This window comes from Phyllobates terribilis, unplaced genomic scaffold (genome assembly GCF_046119375.1).
Source record: "Phyllobates terribilis strain yellow unplaced genomic scaffold, ASM4611937v1 Scaffold_11__3_contigs__length_659146591, whole genome shotgun sequence".
In the NCBI taxonomy this organism is placed as follows: domain Eukaryota; kingdom Metazoa; phylum Chordata; class Amphibia; order Anura; family Dendrobatidae; genus Phyllobates; species Phyllobates terribilis.
In genome coordinates this window covers 438,657,031-438,676,384 of record NW_027362771.1, presented here as the reverse complement: position 1 = coordinate 438,676,384, position 19,354 = coordinate 438,657,031, and the positions used below count along the sequence as shown (strand labels likewise).

The 19,354-nt window shown below is 47.0% G+C and overlaps 1 protein-coding gene, 1 long non-coding RNA gene and 2 other non-coding genes across 5 annotated transcripts in view; 3 read left to right on the top strand and 1 right to left on the bottom strand.

Moving 5' to 3' along the window:
- FANCI (FA complementation group I) overlaps positions 1-4,972 on the bottom strand; it is a 112,408-nt gene extending 107,436 nt beyond the window's left edge. Inside the window, exon 1 of the mRNA XM_073653252.1 lies at positions 4,843-4,972. The gene's annotated coding sequence lies outside the window, so the exon portion shown is untranslated. The remainder of the gene's footprint in view (positions 1-4,842) is intronic.
- LOC141166513 (uncharacterized) lies at positions 4,939-16,510 on the top strand. Of its 2 annotated transcripts, none has more exons than XR_012251312.1 (3): positions 4,939-5,079; positions 14,181-14,334; positions 14,505-16,510. It is a non-coding gene; the product is annotated as an uncharacterized lncRNA (long non-coding RNA). The 2 variants fall into 2 exon arrangements; XR_012251313.1 differs by lacking the exon at positions 4,939-5,079 and adding an exon at positions 12,838-13,008.
- TRNAR-ACG (transfer RNA arginine (anticodon ACG)) lies at positions 5,028-5,100 on the top strand. Its single transcript has one exon. It is a non-coding gene; the product is annotated as a tRNA-Arg (tRNA).
- On the top strand, positions 5,686-5,758 carry TRNAR-ACG (transfer RNA arginine (anticodon ACG)). Its single transcript has one exon. It is a non-coding gene; the product is annotated as a tRNA-Arg (tRNA).
- Positions 16,511-19,354: the final 2,844 nt, after the last annotated feature.

Sequence of the window (19,354 nt, the reverse complement as noted above, 5' to 3'; positions counted from 1 at the left end):
TAACATCATTAATTACGGATGGCACTGTAGAGTTTATAGCTGCGATACACAGCAGTATGAGCACTGCTCCTGGCAAGGCTGTGGAGTCGGTATAAAATGGACCAACTCCGAAAATACACTGCTCAAAAATAATAAAGGGAACACTTAAACAACAGGATATAACTCCAAGTAAATCAAACTTCTGTGAAATCAAACTGTCCACTTAGGAAGCAACACTGATTGACAATCAATTTCACATGCAGTTGTGCAAATGGAATAGACAATAGATGGAAATTATTGGCAATTATCAAGACACCCTCAATAAAGGAGTGGTTCTGCAGGTGCGGACCACAGACCACATCTCAGTACCAATGCTTTCTGGCTGATGTTTTGGTCACTTTTGAATGTTGATTGTGCTTTCACACTCGTGGTAGCATGAGATGGACTCTACAACCCACAGAAGTTGCTCAGGTAGTGCAGCTCATTCAGGATGGCACATCAATGCAAGCTGTGGCAAGAAGATTTGCTGTGTCTGTCAGCGTAGTGTCCAGAGGCTGGAGGCAATACCAGGAGACAGGCCAGTACACCAGGAGATGTGGAGGGGGCCGTAAGAGGGCAACAACCCAGCAGCAGGACCGTTACCTGCGCCTTTGTGCAAGGAGCAACAGGAGAAGCAGTGCCAGAGCCCTGCAAAATGACCTCAAGCAGGCCACAAATGTGCATGTGTCTGCACAAACGATTAGAAACTGACTCCATGAGGGTGGTATGAGGGCCCAACGTCCACAGATGGGGGTTGTGCTCACAGCCAAACACCGTGCAGGACGCTTGGCATTTGCCACAGAACACCAGGATTGGCAAAGTCGCCACTGGCACCCTGTGCTCTTCACAGATGAAAGCAGGTTCACACTGGGAACATGTGACAGACGTGACAGAGTTTGGAGATGCCGTTGAGAGCGATCTGCTGCCTGCAACATCCTTCAGCATGACTGGTTTGGGTCAGTAATGGCGTGGGGTGGCATTTCTTTGGAGGGCCGCACAGCCCTCCATGTGCTCGCCAGAGGTAACCTGACTGCCATTAGGTACCGAGATGAGGTCCTCAGACCCCTTGTGAGACCATATGCTGGTGCGGTTGGCCCTGGGTTCCTCCTAATGCAGGACAATGCCAGACCTCATGTGGCTGGAGTGTGTCAGCAGTTTCTGCAAGATGAAGCCATTGAAGCTATGGACTGGCCCGTCCCCTCCCCAGACCTGAATCCGATTGAGCACATCTGGGACATCATGTCTCGCTCCATCCACCAACGTCACGTTGCACCACAGGCTGTCCAGGAGTTGGCGGATGCTTTAGTCCAGGTCTGGGAGGAGATCCCACAGGACACCATCCGCAACCTCATCAGGAGCATGCCCAGGCGTTGTAGGGAGGTCATGCAGACACGTGGAGGCCACACACAATACTGAGCCTCATTGTGACTTGTTTTAAGGACATTACATCAAAGTTGGATCAGCCTGTAGTGTGGTTTTCCACTTTAATTTTGGGGGTGACTCCAAATCCAGGCCTCCATTGGTTAATAAATTTGATTTCCATTGATGATTTTTGTGTGATTTTGTTGTCAGCACATTCAACTTTGTACAGAACAAAGTATTCAATGAGAATATTTCATTCATTCAGATCTAGGATGTTATTTTAGTGTTCCCTTTATTTTTTGAGCAGTGTATATAATAAATTGGGTACAGTTGTTCAATGCAGTTTATATACAGCTTTTGAACATTTTTGCTGTTTTATTTTTTATAGCTTGGGTCGTTATGGATGTGGCGATAATAAACATGCACTTTTTTTGTTTACTTTAGTTTATATGTAAAGCAGCATTTTTAGTGGCAAAATATTTTTTCATGCTTTATTTTGAAGTTTTTCTGCCAAAATCATGTAGTAATGTGCCCCACCCTGGTCTGCATCTTGTAATGTCCCCCATCTTGTCGTAATATTCCATACTAGGCCCCATATTGTCGTAATGTCACATAAAGGTCCCCATATTGTAAATATGTCCTCATCTTTTAAGACTGTCCCCAGCCTGGTCCCCATCTTTTAGGACTGTCCCCAGCCTGGTCCCCATCTTTTAAGACTGTCCCCAGCCTGGTCCCCATCTTTTAAGACTGTCCCCAGCCTGGTCCCCATCTTTTAAGACTGTCCCCAGCCTGGTCCCCATCTTTTAAGACTGTCCCCAGCCTGGTCCCCATCTTGGAGGACTGTCCCCAGCCTGGTCCCCATCTTGGAGGACTGTCCCCAGCCTGGTCCCCATCTTGGAGGACTGTCCCCAGCCTGGTCCCCATCTTGGAGGACTGTCCCCAGCCTGGTCCCCATCTTGGAGGACTGTCCCCAGCCTGGTCCCCATCTTGGAGGACTGTCCCAAGCCTGGTCCCCATCTTGGAGGACTGTCCCCAGCCTGGTCCCCATCTTGGAGAACTGTCCCCAGCCTGGTCCCCATCTTGGAGAACTGTCCCCAGCCTGGTCCCCATCTTGGAGAACTGTCCCCAGCCTGGTCCCCATCTTGGAGAACTGTCCCCAGCCTGGTCCCCATCTTGGAGAACTGTCCCTTGTGCCGTTCTACACATACAAGAGAAAATTAAAAAAAAAAAAAAAAAAAAAGATTCTTCTCACCTGTCCTGTTCCCTCGGCGTCCTTTCTGCACCTATGGCCCGCAGGCACCATAGACCCCAAACGTGGCCCAGTCCAGGAGCAGCCAGAAGCTGCGCTTCAGTTCAGTGTATTGCCGCACAGAGACCGGCTCTCTGCACAGCAATACCAGAGGCAGCCGCCAGCCTATCAGAGGACAGCAGCTGACATCTGCGCGTGTCAGTGACGTCATACGCCGCTGCGCTGGGACGCAGATGTCAGCTGCTGGCCTCTGATAGGCCGGCAGCTGGCACTGGTATTGCTGTGCAGAGAGCCGTCTCTGCGCGGCAATACACTGAACTGAAGCGCAGCTGCCGGAAGCTCCTGGACCGGGCCGCAATCGTTACGGGGTCTATGTGCCTGCGGGCCGAATGAAGCAGCCTGAAGGGCCGCATGCGACCCGCTGGCCGCGTGTTTGAGACCCCTGGTCTAGACTTTTAGCTGAGATTAATCTGTGCTACAGAAAATTTATCACTTAAACATGAGCCATGTATGAGGGAGTCGGAGCTGGAGTCATGCAAATTGAGGGGTCGGGAGGTTTGGCTTACAGACTCCACAGCAATGGCTCCTGGGCACACACCTGGTACCTGCCCCCTGTGAGTATACCCCAGTATTGCTCCTGGGCACACACCTGGTACCTGCCCCCCGTGAGAATACCGCAGCACACACCTGGTACCTGCCACCCGTGAGTATACCCCAGCATTGCTCCTGGGCACACACCTGGTACCTGCCCCTGTCAGTATACCCCTGCACTGCTCCTGGGCACACACCTGGTACCTGCCCCCTGTCAGTATACCCCTGCACTGCTCCTGGGCACACACCTGGTACCTGCCCCTGTCAGTATACCCCAGCACTGCTCCTGGGCTCACACCTGGTACTGCCCCTGTCAGTATACCCCTGCACTGCTCCTGGGCACACACCTGGTACCTGCCCCTTGTCAGTATACCCCTGCACTGCTCCTGGACACACACCTGGTACCTGCCCCCTGTCAGTATACCCCTGCACTGCTCCTGGGCACACACCTGGTACCTGCCCCCTGTCAGTACACCCCTGCATTGCTCCTGGGCACACACCTGGTACCTGCCCCTGTCAGTATACCCCTGCACTGTTCCTGGGCACACACCTGGTACCTGCCCCCTGTCAGGATACCCCTGCACTGTTCCTGGGCACACACCTGGTACCTGCCCCCTGTCAGTACACCCCTGCATTGCTCCTGGGCACACACCTGGTACCTGCCCCCTGTCAGGATACCCCTGCACTGTTCCTGGGCACACACCTGGTACCTGCCCCCTGTCAGTATACCCCTGCACTGCTCCTGGGCTCACACCTGGTACCTGCCCCCTGTCAGTATACCCCTGCACTGCTCCTGGGCTCACACCTGGTACCTGCCCCCTGTCAGTACACCCCTGCATTGCTCCTGGGCACACACCTGGTACCTGCCCCCTGTCAGTATACCCCTGCACTGCTCCTGGGCTCACACCTGGTACCTGCCCCCTGTCAGTACACCCCTGCATTGCTCCTGGGCACACACCTGGTACCTGCCCCTGTCAGTATACCCCTGCACTGCTCCTGGGCTCACACCTGGTACCTGCCCCCTGTCAGTATACCCCTGCATTGCTCCTGGGCACACACCTGGTACCTGCCCCCTGTCAGTATACCCCTGCACTGCTACTGGGCACACACCTGGTACCTGCCCCCTGTCAGTACACCCCTGCATTGCTCCTGGGCACACACCTGGTACCTGCCCCCTGTCAGTATACCCCTGCACTGCTCCTGGGCTCACACCTGGTACCTGCCCCCTGTCAGTATACCCCTGCATTGCTCCTGGGCACACACCTGGTACCTGCCCCCTGTCAGTATACCCCTGCATTGCTCCTGGGCACACACCTGGTACCTGCCCCCTGTCAGGATACCCCTGCACTGTTCCTGGGCTCACACCCGGTACCTGCGCTCAGCACTGCGGAGTGGCGCCCCCTGTGCCCGGTAACACTACACACGCTCTGTATTACGGAGGACATCACACAGTACAGGCTGCCGTCAGACATGGCGCCTCGTGGTACCGTGCTCACGTGTCAGTCCCGGCAGCGCTGGGCTTATACCGGCAGCGCGGACTAAGCGCTTCCACAGCTTATAACTCTGCGCTTTCTATGACGCCATCACCTTCATGACGTCACACCCGTGCATAGTGCGCTCACCCCACTCCAGGCACAAGAGGCGCTCAGTCCTAGCGAGGACCCGACCCCAGACAGCAGCGCGCGGGATCTGAATCTGCCGCGCCTGACGTCACTTCCGTCATCAGAACCACGTGCCAACCAGAGGGATCTTGCTTGCTCACGTGCTGCTGCATTACAACGCTATGGGGGCAGCAGGCTGACAGCACGGGCCAGTGGCGCAATGGATAACGCGTCTGACTACGGATCAGAAGATTCTAGGTTCGACTCCTGGCTGGCTCGGAATTCTTTTTCTCTTAATTAATTGAATAAGTATTTCACATCTGTAACTGCTGTTGTGTTATATTTATTATTGTTGTTATTAATTCATTATGGTTTGGTGCCCTATAGTTACCAGTGACTTTTCGGCATCATCACTTTACACTTTACTTTGAGACACCACACTGCAAAGCCAAATTTGTAGAGGGCCAGTGGCACAATGGATAACGCGTCTGACTACGGATCAGAAGATTCTAGGTTTAACTCCTGGCTGGCTCGTCTCGTTTTTCTTCACTGTGATTATGATCATCACCTTCCATGACTGCATAACAGGAGACTTTCCTGATTGCAGCTGATGTGATTGGTAGAAGATTACGGTTTTATTATTGTGTATGATTTTATATAGTATATTGTTCTGGGGCCTCCTATTCCTTCCATATAGGAGATGTTACATTTTATTGATGCTTTTGCAGACACTTGGTCTCAAAAGTAGGAGAAAAGTCTCAGCACACAACTAGTTAACCAGCACACAACTAGTTAACCCTCACTTCTTGCGGCTCCCACCAGCGTGGCCTGCAGGACACAAAACCAAAACTTTTCATTAAGGCAGGGCCAGTGGCGCAATGGATAACGCGTCTGACTACGGATCAGAAGATTCTAGGTTCGACTCCTGGCTGGCTCGGTCACTTTTTTTTTCTCTTTATATATTCATCTCCTGTCATGTTGCGCTTTACGTCCGAAGGATTCCCTGACATACGCTTACAGCTCACGCCATTTTACGAAACGTGTGACTTCATGCCCTAAAAAGTTGCATAAAAAGGTGAAAGACGAAAATTAAGAAAGTTTTTTACCTTGTGCAAAATTTATTAACGGCACGTACTATTTTTAAGAATTTGATGCAAAAAAAAAAAGGTCGGTGGTATACCGCTGTGGAGCCATCATGCTATGTATCAGGATATGGCGCCATCAACTGTATGTGGGGGAGCTGTGGGGATGGATCAAATTGTGTGTGAGGCTGTGAAGGCCATTATACTGTGTGTGTAAGGGGGGCTGGGGGACCATTGTACTGTGTGGAGTGGTGTGGGGCCCATCATATTTTGTGTATGGCGGGGGGGCTGTGGGGGCCATTATACTATGAGGAGTGTTGTAGGGGGGCGTCATACTGTGTTTTGGGACTGTTGCAGCAATCACAGGAGCGGACATATAATTGGTGCAACCTTTGCAGCCCAAGAGGTAAGGGAGCCCATTTCTACCTCCAAAGTAGGTGGAATTGTGTGTCCACCAGTGGGCCATCATACTGTTTTGGTGGACTGTTGGGGCTATCATACAGTGTTTTGAGACTTGGAAGCCATTTTTCTTTTTTTTCGTGGGAGGACATTATACTGTGTTGGCATCACTGGGGGCCTCATAATGTGTGTGGGGGGACATCACTGTGTTAGGGACACTATGGGGGCATTATACTGTGGGTGTGGAGGAATTCACTGTGAGGTATCATACTGTGTTTGGGGGCATTTTTGTTGGTATCATACTTTATGGTGACTTCATACTTATGAATCCCCCCCAGCACTGTGCACTACGAAGATTAAACGGTTTCTAAGCTGGGAACGGTGGTGATCTATGCGATATGCATACTCCTGAGCAGGGCCGGCGTCAGCACCCGGGCAAGTGCCGGGGCCCTGGACCATCAGGGGGCCCACTCGCCGTTGAGGCCTGGGCCGCCGGTGCTGTCTGAGCCCTGCTCTGCTTCATGCAGCAGCAGTCAGTGTGCGGTCAGTGTGCTGCTGCGCCACCAATCAGGCCCAGTGCTGTCACTTTCTAGACATGGCCGCATATCTGAGGGATGAGGGGGCAGCCTGGGCCCTGTGTTGTATACCTATATTTCTCTGCAGTATCTGTGCATCATGAATCATGGTATGTGTTAAAAGGGCCACTGAGACTCTTTCAACCGGGGCCCAGAAAAACCTGGAGCCGGCCCTGCTCCTGAGCAGAACCCGACTAGTGGGTGCAGACTTGCTCCTTACACTCGCATACATCACCACCGTTCCTGGATCAGAAACTGTTGGATCGTCAGGAGACCCACAGTCAGTCTGAGCATCTGAGCAAGGCAGTCCTTATAGGAATGGAGAGATAAAGCCTGGCCTATGAAATAATTTCCAAAATATTAACCTCTTCACAACCATTAACATACATGTACGTCAAAGGTCGTGTCCCTGCCTTTGATGTGGCTCGCACGCTGAGCCCACATCTTTCCCTGCACATGATGGCTGATTTAATCAGTCATCGTGTGCCTTTAACAGTCGCGGGTAGAGCGGTGCACTACACGCGGCTGATAACCAGTTAAATCCCACTGTCAATCACTGACAGCGGGATTTAACATGAAGCGGCCATGAGAGCGTCATTCCTCCTGCCCATCGGTGCTCCTGTCATGTGATCGCTAGGCGCCGATGGGTTGTCATGACTGCCAGGTCTGCTGATGACTCCAGTGCCTGTCATTACGATCTTCCTGTAAGCGCTGGCTCGTGGCTGATATTCATTGGAGATCATGATTTCTGCTTTACATAGCACAAGCGATCTGATGCACGCAGATTCAAGTCCCGCAGAGTGAAAAGTAAAAAAAAAAAAAAAAAGTTTTTAAAAATATGAAAAAAAAAAAAAACACATTTGGTATTTCTGCGTTCAGAAATGTCCAATTTATCAAAATATAAAGTAAATTATTCCAATAGGTAAATGGCGTACGAAGAAAATATTCAAAACGTTTTTTGGCTGCCGCAGCATTGTGGGAGCCTGCAATGAGAGGTGATCAAAACATAATATCTACCCCAAAATGGTATCAATAAAATACGTCAGCTCAAGTCACAAAATGCAAGTCCTCACATAGGCCCAGATCCCAAAAAAATTAAAAACTGGTGACAAAAGCAAAAAAAAAAATTCCTACAAATTTCCATTTTTTTTCACCAGTTAATTAAAAAAAAAAAAAAAACTATACATATTTGGTATCTGCACAGTCATACTGACCTGGAGAATCACAATGGCAGGTCAGTTTTACCATATTGTTAACATAGTAAATAAAAAAAAATAAAAAAAACAATTGTGGAATTGCACTTTTTTTGTAATTTCAACGCACTTGGAATTTTTTTCCCGTTTTCCAATACACTATGTGGTAGAATGAAATGAATGATGTCATTCAAAAGTACAACTTGTCTCGCAAAAATAAGCTCTCATATGGTTATATTGACGGAAAAATAAAAAAGTTATGGCTCTTGGAAGAAGGAGAGGAAAAAAAGAAAAAATGGAAAATGGCTCAAGGGTGAAGGGATTGTCCAGTGAAAACAAGTAATGTCATATCCACAGAATAGCTGATGGCTTACTGATCCGACCTCTGGGACCTACAATGATGGGAAGAATGGGCCACATATAGCCCCACTAGATTATGGCAGCAGTGTGCATACTCGACTGCTGCTCCATTTATTCTCTGTGGCTGTGCTCTGTTTTTCCGGCAACCCCATAGAGAATGAATAGAGGGGCGGTTGGGCATCCACCTGCGACTCCATTTGGTAATAAGAGATAAAAGTACAATGTCCGGGATAAAAATTCCCCATTCTGCAGATCGGTGCCAGACAGGCAGCTTACCATTGATTCATCAGAAAGTTACCACCCTTACTGCTTATAGTTGATGACTTATTTTCACCGGACAACCCCTTTAAAGAGAACATGTCACTAGAGCCCTACGGTCCATGGTCCATACCACAGGCAGCAGGACTCAGAGCCTGGATTGGAGCTAGGTTTGTTTTTCTCTGAAATGCTGCAGTATTTCATAGAAAACATAGTTTGAAAAGCAGAGCGGGAAGAGAAAGATATGACTAGTCCAGCACGGCCACCGGCCAGATTCTGCCCGCTTTGTTGTAGGTGATTGACAGGTCTTTCTCTATGTAAACACATGAAAAAGACACCTGGAGCACAGCAGGGAGAATCTTAGGGAAAGTATACTAACACTGGGAGAGTCCTGTCAATCAACTGGAGCGGGGCAGGATGAAGTATGCTGGGAGATGATAAGTCACATGTCTCCCTGTAGTCCCTGGTTACAATCAGTGTTTTATCAGCAGGAAATTATCACTACAGATCCAGGTCTCCAGACCAGCTAATCCGTGTAACCGCGCACCCACTACTGATTGCCAGCTTGCTGATAATGCATAGTGTACGCGTGAAGCTGCCAGTCAGTTATACACAGCTCAGCTTTTTGAGCACTGCTACATCTACAACAGAGAAAACAATAATTCTACCAAAACTGCACCAAGCAGTACAGTAAGTGATACATTGTTGGAATCAGGGTCACTGTGTCTGCATTATGCTTCTCACAAATAACCTAGCAAAAAGTTGCTGGCAGATTCCCTTTAAGTTATCTGCTATACATAGGACATAACTTACTCTTCACTGGGAATTCATCAACTGTTATCGGCTTTCTCTGGCGTCCCATACAGAAAGAATGGAGTGGAGATCGAGCATGTGCACCTCCATTCACATTGAGGCTCCGCAGGTTCCAGACCCCAGCCATTAGTAAGTTACTTCCTATCAAATAGATCAGGGGCGGAGGTGTCATTGGTGCAAACTGAGGAGCTACACAAGAGATAAGAGGGCCCACTACCACCTCCAAAGCAAAAAGCAGCCTCTGTCACACTTATTGGACTGCAATGGGCCTGTATACTTTTCTTGCACAGGAGCCCTGTGTCTGTCACCGATCTAGATAGGGGATAACTTAATATTTTGGAAACAATCCTTTAAAGGGAGCCTGTCACCTCCATAAATGCGATTTGCCTGCAAATATAATGGTAATCTGCAGGTAAATAGTGTTTAGATCATGCCTGGCAGGCAACCTTCCAGTCAGTGGGGCAGTACAGGGTGCTTTTACAGTCACAGCTCCCTATGCAATGAGCACACTAAAATCACTCCCAGGGTCTTTGATTGACAACCTGCAAGAGTGATTAAAGCGTGCTCTCTGTATAGTCAGCAGTGACTGTAACAGCCTCCTGCACCACCCTGATGGCTGAAAGTGAGCAGCTGCTGGGAGAATAGAATTACATTTTCTCCCTGAAGCCGCTGCTCCAGTAAACCTGCCAGACATGCTTTAAACTCTATTTACCTGCAGATTACCACTATATCTGCAAATAAATAGTATTTCTGGATTTGTCAAGTTCCCCATACCTATTTAATATCAGGTTAATTTGCAGATAAATAGCGTTCCAATGCTTCCTGACCGCCTTAGTAAAAGTGCAGCTACCGGGAGAAAATGGACTTACTTCCTCCTGGGAGCTGCCAGCTTTCAGTCAGTGGCAGGTCAGTGGCAGGTGTAAGCACTTTTATTGACAGCCAGCTCTGCTCAGTATAGTGAGTGGTGCTGTGAGTGGTGATTGCAGTCGCTCCATGCATGCCCCATGACTGAAAGCTGGCAGCTCCTGGGAGGAAATTTTTTCATGGTAGCCGTGCACTCTGTAAGGTGGCCGTACAGCTTTGGAACGCAATATACCTGCAGATTAACCCTATATCTGCAGGTAAATAGCGTTTTCTAAGGTGACAGGTTCCCTTTAAATGTTTGATTTTTTTTTTCCTGTGATGTGACTATTTTAGAATTGCAATTTGGCTTAAAAAAAAACCTGTTGCACTCAAATTGCATTTCAGGGTTTTTTGGTAAAGTCTCATGCGACAAAAAGGAAATACCACAAGATTAGGTTGTGGGTGGAAAATTCAGAAGTGGTGACGTGTTTCTATTATACTTTTCCTCTGATTGTTCCACTTCTGGTTTTGACTTACAAATACTTAACGTCTGCACGTGGCCTAAATCCTCTAGATGAGACAGCTGCATTTAAGTGGTTAACCTCCCCCTTTTTCCAATTTGTTAATTTAAAAAATTCTAATTGAATAAACCTAATGGATGTCGTCATTTCAGTAAAAGACGAACAAGTAAAATATTTAGCTATTTATCCTACACGGTGATAGCGATAGAAAAATGCACAATCGTTGTGATCTAATTACCCTGCCTTCCTGCAAAATGGGATGAAAAATGATCAGTCATACGCACCCAAAAGTGGAACCACTAAAAGAAATACAGCTCATCTCACAAACAAAACAAGCTCACATATTTCTCCATTGAAGGAAAAATAAAAAAAGTCTTAGAATATGACAACACAGACCAAATTTTTTTAAAATAATTTATTTTTTAAAATACCTTTGCTATTTCCATAATCTGAATGGCAGGATAAAGTTAGCATGGAATTGTTATCACAAAATAAATTATGTAAAAATGAAATCGGAAGAAAAATTAAGGCATTCTCCTGCTCAACTTTTTGCAAAACCAATGATGACAAAATAATAATAATAATAATAATAAAGGGTTCATTTAAAGGGAATGTGTCAACCCCCTGGGAGATATCAGGCCATGGGCGTACCCACCATGGGGCAGGGGGGGGGGCAGCTGCCCCTCCCTAGAAGCAGGGACGCACGCCGCACACCAGGGCTGGCGTCAGCACCCAGGCAAATGCCGGGGCCCTGAGCAGGCGGGGGGGGGCCCTCACCGTCAGCGCCTGCTCCCCCCTGCTTGCTCAGGGCCCTGGCACCCGACTCAATACTTACCCCTCCCCATGCCTCCGCAGCAGCTCCTGCAATCTCCGCGGCTGCTGCACTGTGACGTCTCAGGTCAGAGGGCACGGTGACGTCTTTACACCACGCTCTCTCCTGAGCAGTCACAGCGCAGAGCGAGAAGACGCCGGCGACGCTGGAGTCCAGAGCTGAGCAGCGGCAGCAGGTGAGACGTGAGGTGAGTATTTGATTTTTTTTTTTTTTTTATTGTATGGAGGCCTGTGGCAGTATAAGGGAGGGGGTGAGGTGGGGGTGTGTGACATCCTGCATGGGGCATTATAAGGGGGGGGTGACATCCTGCATGGGGCATTATAAGGGAGTGGGGGGGTGACATCCTGCATGGGGCATTATAAGGGAGGGGGGGGTGACATCCTGCATGGGGCATTATAAGGGAGGGGGGGTGACATCCTGCATGGGGCATTATATGGGGGGAACAGCCTGCATGGGGCATTATGTAGGGGGAACAGCCTGCGTGGGGCATTATGTGGGGGGAACAGCCTGCATGAGGCATTATGTGCGGGGAACAGCCTACATGGAGCGTTATATGGGGGCCAATATTCTGTATGGAGCGTTATATGGGGGCCAGTATTCTTTATGGAGCGTTATATGGGGGCCAGTATCCTGTATGGAGCGTTATATGGGGGCCAGTATTCTGTATGGAGCATTATATGGGGGCCAGTATCCTATATGGAGTGTTATATGGGGACCAGTATCCTGTATGGGGCATTTTATGGGGGCCAGTATACTGTGTGGAGCGATTCGCCGGTTTCTGAGCTATTGTGGAATTTACAATAGATATCACTCATGTAATGTAAGAAGTGAAATCTTTGCATTGTACTATATATATATATTTCTCTTCGGTATCTGTGACCATGGCTTGTCCCCCCTTAGTTTTGATCCTGGGTACGCCCATGTATCAGGCCCCTACTATGGGCATACAGGTGATAGAAAAGTAAATCTATACATACCTGTATGGTCCATAGCAGAGGCTTGCTTGCAGAGAAATGTGTTTTTATAAAATCTGTTTTGACATGCTTGGCGCCTAGGGGCCGCCAAGAAATCCCGCCTATCTGATTAGGAAGCCCAGAAATCCCAGCCTATCAGTTTGTTTAGCATATCCCTCCCACTCCCCTGCACGTCACAGGGCCCTGTGATGTGCACTCGTCTCACTCACTTCCCACGCATGATCACATCGCTGCTATCATCAGGAGCACTTTTTTTTCCTCCTGGCCCAGTTTGTCTCTGCAGTGTTCTAGTACACAGGAGGCGCCGGGGAGTAAACCTCTACTATGGGCCATACAGGTATGTATAGATTAAGGCTATGTGCCCACGATGCAGAAATGCTCAGGATTTTTTCCTGAGCGTTTCTGCATCTCCCTGGCAGAAAAAAACGCATGCGGATTGTACATGCGTTTTCCTGCCAGGGACATGCGGATGTGAAGCGTTATTCACTGACATTTTCGCATGCGATTAGCATCACTTGGAAAGTGCTTGTGACAACTAGGTCACACTATATAAATCCATGCAAACGGCATGGATTTATATAGTGTGACCCGAGAGAATGGTTAAAAATAAAAAATAAACCTATACTTACCTTCCGATGGCCCCCGAGACTTGCAGCGCTCCTGTGCTGGCTGCCGTCAGATCGCCATACTGAAAAGACCTGCCGTCACATGACTGTCCTTCAGTCCTGCTCGATCTGTCAGCAAGCGAAGAGAAGGAGTCCGGGGGCCGTCGGCAGGTGAATATAATCTTTATTTTTTATTTTATTCTTTTTTTATGGTACCTGGGTGTGGAGGAGACTCTCTTCTCCTCTACACCCAGGTACCATCCGCACATTAGAATGCGCCAATTACGCAAGTACAGATGCAGTCTTGCGGAATTGGCGCGTTCTAATGCAAGTCAATGGCGGCGAAAATGCAGCGCTTCCGCTAAATTAATGGACATGCTGCGGATTTTTGAGTGCAGCATAAACGCTGCGGAAAAATCCGCAGCATGGGCATTGAAAGTACGGAATTGCATAGGGGACCATGGCAGAAGGCTTACCATGCGTTTCCCAAGCGTTTACGCTGCGGAAAATTCCGCAGCAAAAACGCTTGAAAAACGCATCGTGGGCACATACCCTTACTTTTCTATAACCTGTATGGCCGTAGTAGAGGTCTGATATCTCCCAGGGTGTGACAGATTCCCTTTAAACAAGATAGTATGGATGGGGTTGGCTCATAATGCAGAAGCAAAAAGTTTTAAGTACCTTACTGGAGTGCCAGTGGCACAATGGATAATGTGTCTGACTATGGATTAGAAGATTCTAGGTTCTACTCCTGGTTGGCTCGAAAGCTTTTAATACTTTGTAAAATCACAATATGAACACTAAATTTGAGAAATAAGAGTACAGAAATGTATTTAACCCTCCGTCACATACAATAGGCCTGACAGGCACATCTTTTTTACTTTCATTTCTCCTTCCTCACCAGATTGTGAGGAAATCCCCTCCCTCCAGGTAGTCTCCTGTCTCTAGCAGCTCTGTGAAACCTCATACCACAGTTGGATTGCAGAGCTTCAGGAGGACAGATATAACTGCGCTAATCTCTCAGGCTCATTGTATGTGAACACGTCACACTCAATAAGGTTGGTATTTTATGTTTTTATTCATCACAATTGTTTATTTAGCTTGTTTTATGAATGTATAGCACAAAGTGTGAGGATATTTCATAGAAATAAGGCAGATTAAAAAAAGAAAGTGTGCTGCTCAGGCATATACAGTAGTTCCCTAACACATATTCCTTCTCTTGCTTCAGATTATCTGCTGAAATTGAGAGGAAAATGTACAATTTATTAAAAAACCTTGATGTTGAGGAAGTAACAAACATGCTGTTAGATGATGCAGACCCCACACTGAATGAGGATTTAAGAGAGGAAAGTGAGATTGATTCTCATGATGAGGTGGAAGTATGTGAAGTGGATTCTGAAACAGAGCAAGATGGTGACTGTGATGAGGATGTAGAATCTTATTATATGGGAAAAGATAAAAAAAAAAACAATGGAACAAGAAGCCACTCCAGAAAAAAACGTAGGGACCTCAAAACATTATTACCTTCCTGCAGTTATAGGAACTGCAAGTAATGCAAAAACTGCAGTTGAATGCTGGAATAGTTTATTCACAGATGACATTCTGGACTCTATTGTCACATATACCAACCAATATATAGACATTATAAAGGACAAGTTCATCTGCAACAGAACCATCAAGGCCACAGATTAAATAGAACTGCGTGCTTTTTTTGGATTATTATACCTTGCAGGAGCTTATAGGGCAAATAGACAAAGTTTGGAGGAACTTTGGAGTAAAGATGGGGATGGGGATGGAGTTGAAAAATTTGGCCTTGTTATGTCCATAAACAGATTCAAGCTTCTAATTCGTTGCCTTTGGTTTGACGACAGAACTACCCGAACCGAACGTAAAACACATGACCGACTTGCTCCAATTCGTGATATATTCCAAAAATGTGTTGAAAACTGTAAAAAAAAGCTATTGCCCTGGGGAGAATCTCACTATTGACGAAATACTCCCTGGTTTTCGTGGTAAATGTGCCTTTCGTCAATATATTCCATCAAAGCCTAACAAATTTGGAATAAAAATGTATGCCATTGTTGATGCCAGTAAGACCTACACTTACAACCTGGAAGTTTATGCAGGAAAACAACCAGAAGGTCCTTACTGTGTCAGCAACAAACCCAGTGATGTTGTAAAAAGACTGGCTGAGCCCTTATTTGGATCGGGTCGCAATATAACAGCTGACAATTGGTTTTCAAATTGTGATCTGATTGATTATCTGAAAATGCAGAAGCTTTCATATGTCGGAACTGTAAGAAAAAATAAAAAAGAATTGCGTACACAGTTTGTAAGTGTGAAAGGGAGACAACAGTACAACAGTATGTTTGCATTCCATAATGGTAAGGTTTTGGTTTCCTATGTACCACAAGCAAAAAAAATTGTACTTCTTCTATCAACACTTCATGATGATGATGCCATCGATCCTGGGACTGAGGCACAAAAAAACCGGAGATAATTACATTTTATAATGCAACCAAAGGGGGTGTTGATACAGCTGATCAGATGTGCTCAACTTTTAACGTCAGCAGAAACACCAAACGCTGGCCAATGGTCATATTTTTTGCTATGTTGAATTTGGGTGGTATAAATTCACAAGTCATTTACCTTGAAAACAAGCTTGAACCACTCCGTAGACGATTCTATCTGAAAAAATTGGCCCATGAACTAGTGCTTGGAGAGCTACGCAGGAGAAGTATGAAAACAATCGGTATCCCCTCTCGCCTTCAAGTTCAGCTCAAAAGATTCCACCCAGAAGATGATAGTGAAAATTCACCACCTGCACCACCTCCCAAAAGAAGGAGATGCACCACCTGCACCATGGAAAGCGGAATCAGAAGGCTTTCTAATTATGAATGTCACAAATGTCATAATGCAATCTGCCTGACACATGCAAAAATGATGTGTAATTCTTGCTCTTTGCTCTGCAAGTGTAATTTTTCTGGGGAAACTTCAGGATCTAATTCTGATTGAATATGTGTTTAATAGTACTTAAGGTACCTTAAAATTAAGTTTGTTTCCATAAATTTTCTTTGTAGAGTTTTTTGACAGAGTCAGACTGGGGACTATTTGGCGGGAGTTTTGAAATGTTTGTATTTCAGAGTTATTAGTTTTATGTTAAGTAAATGGTTTTTTTTTGCACCTGATTATGTGTAGTCTCTTTTATTACATCCCTATGAAGGTCACTGATCACTTTTAGAGCACTGAAATTGCAAACATTAGATATTATAGGTATTTTTCTAGCCTGCGCCTGACAGTCACATTGTATGTGAACTCGTTAGAACCGATATTGTATGTGACGGAGGGTTAAATATATATTTGCAAAAGCTCTAGGTTTTAAAAGTACATTAACTGGTTAACAGCATAAACCCAGTGCCATTCTGGCCATTGTGGCAGGCAAGGATTTGGATGTTTTTCTTTTCCCCTAATGTATGTACATGTCCTGGAGAAGTAGTATATAAGTAAGTTACTCTGCTCCTCCCTCAAGCTTTATACACCCCCTTCCACTCCCTGCCCCCTCCACAATACACCCTCTGCTCTAACAGGACAGCATTCTCCTCAATGCCTTGCTAATCAGATTACAACTAGAAATACAGATCAAGAAGAGACGTCTAAGCGATCAACCTTTAAACACATGGTCTTAGAATGTGAAAGGTACAGAGCAGACCAAATTTTTTAAGTAATTGATGCCAAAGATAAACATAGTAAGACTGTGTGCCCACTATGCGTTTTTCAAGCGTTTTTGCCCTGGAATTTCCGCAGCAAAAACGCTTGGTAATACGTGCCCCATGGTCCCCAATGATAATCCGCATGTGCTGTGCACATGCTACGGAAATTTCCGCTGCGGATTATCATTGCGGAAAAATACGCAGCTTGTCCATTAATTTTGGCGTAATTGCCGCCATTGACTTGCATTGAAACGCTTGATATCCGCATCACTACATGTGTACACACGGATATGAAGCGATTCAATGTGCGGATGGTACCCAAGTCTGGAGGAGAGGAGACTCTCATCCATACCTGGGTACCATGGTACCTGTAAAAAAAGAATTTAAAATAAAAAATAATGATTATACTTACCTTCCGATGTCCCCCGGCCTCCTCAGCGATGCGTGACGTGTGTTGGGCGGCTCGCGGTGGTGTGAGGACCTGACATGACGTCATTGAGTCATGTGACAGGTCAATGACGTCATCGCAGGTCCTTCACACCACCGCGAGACACCGGGGAGACCGGACGCATCGGAGAAGGAGACCGCGGGCCATCGGAAGGTAAGTATAATCTTTATTTTTTATTTTTCACCATTCTTATTCTTTTTTTTTTTAACTATTACTTGGTCACACTGTATAAATCCATGCTGGTTGGATGGATTTATATTGTGTGACCAAGTTGTCAAGCACTTTTCCAAGTGATGCTAAAATCGCTTGGAAAAGCGCTTGATAACCCTCATGCAGAAATGCATGCAAAGACGCTTGACAAACGCTTCTACCTGGCGGGAAAAACGCATGTAAAATCCGCATGCGTTTTTCCTGCCAGGGAGAAGCGGAAAAAATATGCAGCATTTCTGCATCGTGGGCACATAGCCTAACATAATTTTTAAGGTTGAAGGAAGACTAAGTCTATCTAGTTCAACCCATAGCCTAACATGTTGATCCAGAGGAAGGCAAAAAAAAACACGTGGCAAACACTAAGCTCCACATTGGGGAAAAAAATTCCTTCCTGACTCCATACGACAATCAGACTAGTTTCCTGGATCAACGCCCTATCAAGGAATCTAGTATATATAACCTGTAATATTGTACTTTTCAAGAAAGGCATAAAGGCCCTTCTTGAATTTTAGTAGTGAATCACTCATTACAACATCATGCGGCAGAGAGTTCCATAGTCTCACTGCTCTTACAGTAAAGAATCCGCGTCTGTGATTATGATTAAACCTTCTTTCCTCCAGACGTAGAAGATGCCCCCTTGTCCCCGTCTCAGGCCTCAGAGTAAAAAGATCAGTAGAAAGGTCTTTGTATTGTCCCCTCATATAATTGTACATAGTAATAAGATCCCCCCTAAGCCTTCGTTATTCCACAGTAAATAACCCCAAGTGTAATAACCTGTCTTGGTATTGCAGACCCCCCAGTCCTCTAATAACCTTGGTCGCTCTTCTCTGCACCCTCTCTAGTTCAGCTAATGTGTCACCCCAGGCCTGGATGCCACAAACAATAATCTGTGTCTGAGAGCAGGAGGGAGGTACACTGGTTAGGGACCATTAGCATGCAGCACCCCCTGTCCCAGGCCAGTAGGGGGAGCTGGCAGCCCTATAAAAGCTGGAACTGGGGCAGGGTTAGAGAGTAGAGAGACCAGAACCCACTTCTGAAGTGACCAGAAGGGTTCTCAGAGAGGAGGGACAGGTCAGCAGCAGCTGAGGAGTCTGTGAGGCAGAGGAGATACTGCGAGCCAGGGACAGAGGCGACGAGAGCCGGTCCTGGCTGAGAGAATCACACAACCGGACATTGGGGTCCGAGGCTGTCAGGGTTATAAGCCCAGCAGCAGAAAACCAACCCGCGAGGGATTTCAGGTCCCTTGGCCTAAGAAGCCTGGAGGCTCCGCCACACAGAGGGACCAGTACAGCGAGGAGAAAGCAAAAGGTACCCAAGGCCCGAGTCGCAAGCCATACAGGCGAGAAGTACACGGCCAGCTCAGGGACGTGGGCTATTACACCACGAAGAGGGGGATAGTCAGAAAGAGCATAGAGAGAACGGTAGGCCTACCCACTCACCCTGACCAGTGGGGCTCGCCCGAATGCTCTCAGATGCCCAGGCCCATTCCTACCCGGTACTACTGTTGGGTCATTAGTAACATCTACAATAAAGACCCAGAACAGTTTGACACTGGCTCTGAACTTTTACTATTGCGACCGGCACTATCACCCCCAGCATCCACCTACACTGCCCTGAGGCTACACTCTTCCCGTGGGGAGTTATCCTACCCCTGTGCTGCACACCAACACCAGCCTCAGCGGTCTGCCTCGCAGCGGCGGTTATCTCTGA